Consider the following 2,473-nt stretch of genomic DNA (forward strand, 5'->3'; position numbering starts at 1 on the left):
AGCGCATCCGATGCTTGGACCATTCCGAGGCGGCCCTGCAGCCTCTTCCGTCTAGCCGTTGGGGCCATCTCGCCGCATCCCCCACCTCGCACCACGATTGCTATGCGGTGAGGCTCCTTGGCCGCCTCGGAACTATCTGTGTATCGGACGCATCGCGGGATAAGGGGTTGTCACTGGTAGTCGCCCCAAGCGCGTCCGATGCTTGGACTATTCCGAGGCGGCCCTGCAGCCTCTTCCGTCTAGCCGTTGGGGCCATCTCGCTGCATCCCCCACCTCCTCGGCCGCCTCGGAACTATCTGTGTATCGGACGCATCGCGGGATAAGGGGTTGGCAGTGGTAGTCGCCCCAAGCGCGTCCGATGCTTGGACTATTCCGAGGCAGCCCTGCAGCCTCTTCCGTCTAGCCTTTGGGGCCATCTCGCCGCATCCCTCGCCTCGCACCCCGATTGCTATGCGGTGAGGCTCCTCGGCCGCCTGGGAACTATCTTCGTATCGGACGCATCGCGGGATAAGGGGTTGTCACTGGTAGTCGCCCCAAGCGCGTCCGATGCTTGGACTATTCCGAGGCGGCCCTGTGGCCTCTTCCGTCTAGCCGTTGGGGCCATCTCGCCGCATCCCCCACCTCGCACTCCGATTGCTATGCGGTGAGGCTCTTCGGCCGCCTTGGAACTATCTTCGTATCGGACGCATTGCGGGATAAGGGGTTGTCACTGGTAGTGGCCCCAAGCGCGTCCGATGCTTGGACTATTCCGAGGCGGCCCTGCAGCCTCTTCCGTCTAGCCGTTGGGGCCATCTCGCCGCATCCCCCACCTCGCACCCCGATTGCTATGCGGTGAGGCTCCTCGGCCGCCTTGGAACTATCTTCGTATCGGACGCATCGCGGGATAAGGGGTTGTCACTGGTAGTCGCCCCAAGCGCGTCCGATGCTTGGACTATTCCGACGCGGCCCTGTGGCCTCTTCCGTCTAGCCGTTGGGGCCATCTCGCCGCATCCCCCACCTCGCACCCCGATTGCTATGCGGTGAGGCTCCTCGGCCGCCTTGGAACCATCTTCGTATCGGACGCATCGCGGGATAGGGGGCTGTCACTGGTAGTCGCCCCAAGCGTGTCCGATGCTTGGACCATTCCTAGGCGGCCCTGAAGCCTCTTCCGTCTAGCCGTTGGGGCCTTCCCGCCCCATCCCTCGCCTCGCACCCCCGATTGCTATGCGGTGAGGCTCCTCGGCCGCCTTGGAACCATCTGTGTATCGGACGCATCGCGGGATAAGGGGTTGGCACTGGCAGTCGCCCCAAGCGCGTCCGATGCTTGGACCATTCCGAGGTGGCCCTGAAGCCTCTTCCGTCTAGCCGTTGGGGCCTTCCCGCCCCATCCCTCGCCTCGCACCCCGATTGATATGCGGTGAGGCTCCTCGGCCGCCTTGGAACTATCTGTGTATCGGACGCATCGCGGGATAAGGGGTTGGCACTGGTAGTCGTCCCAATCGCATCCGATGCTTGGACCATTCCGAGGCGGCCCTGCAGCCTCTTCCGTTTAGCCGTCGGGGCCTTCCCGCCGCATCCCTCGCCTCGCATCCCGATTCCTATGCGGTGAGTCTTCTCGGCCGCCGCGGAACTATACCTGTTATTGCTACTGCATCCTTCGGCTGGTAACCTCCTCTGCCGCCTTGGAACGTTCTCTTTGTCGGACGCGTCGCGGGATAAGGGGTTGGCACTGGTAGTCGCCCCAAGCGCGCCCGATGCATAGACCGCTCCGAGTCGACCTTGCTTTCAGCCTCTCACATGCATAGACCTCTCTGAGTCGACCCTGCAGCCTCTCACGTTTAGCCTTTGGAATCTCGCCTCACAACATGATTGCTATCCTTGATGCATCCCTTGCCTCGAGCCCTGATTGCTTTCTTGGCTGCATCCCTCCTCTCCTCACAGCCCGGTTGTCATCACTGCTTCATCCGTCGCTTCATGCATTCTGGCTGCTGGGCCCTTCCCACCGCACACCTCGATTGCTATCTCTTCTGCATCACACACCCCGATTGCTATCTCTGCTACATCCCTCGGCTCTCACTTCTGCATCCTTCGCCTCACACCTCGATTGCTATCAATGCTGCATCCGTAACCTCACACCCCGATTGCTATGCGGGGAGGCTCCTTGGCCGCCTTGGAAATTTCTGTGTGTCGGACGCACCGCGGGATAAGGGGTTGGCACTGGTAGTCGCCCCAAGTGCGCCCGATTCTTAGACCGCTTCGAGGTGACCTCGTAGCCTCTTTCGTCCAGGCTTCCTGCCTTCAACGCCCTTTTTACACCTCGATTGCTATGCGCGGGCTCGTTGGCGTCTATCACCTCTCTGCGAAGAGTGGCACGATGATTGTTGGGGTAAATCGTAGCAGTCCGATCTCTGGCCTTGGGCCATTGTGAGGGCTGATCGATTTCCTGTGCGCATCTCGTGTTCGCCCAGTAACAGACTCGACGACTTGTAATCGG

The sequence above is a fragment of the Cryptomeria japonica genome, unplaced genomic scaffold (genome assembly GCF_030272615.1).
Source record: "Cryptomeria japonica unplaced genomic scaffold, Sugi_1.0 HiC_scaffold_52, whole genome shotgun sequence".
NCBI classification, from domain to species: Eukaryota; Viridiplantae; Streptophyta; class Pinopsida; order Cupressales; family Cupressaceae; genus Cryptomeria; species Cryptomeria japonica.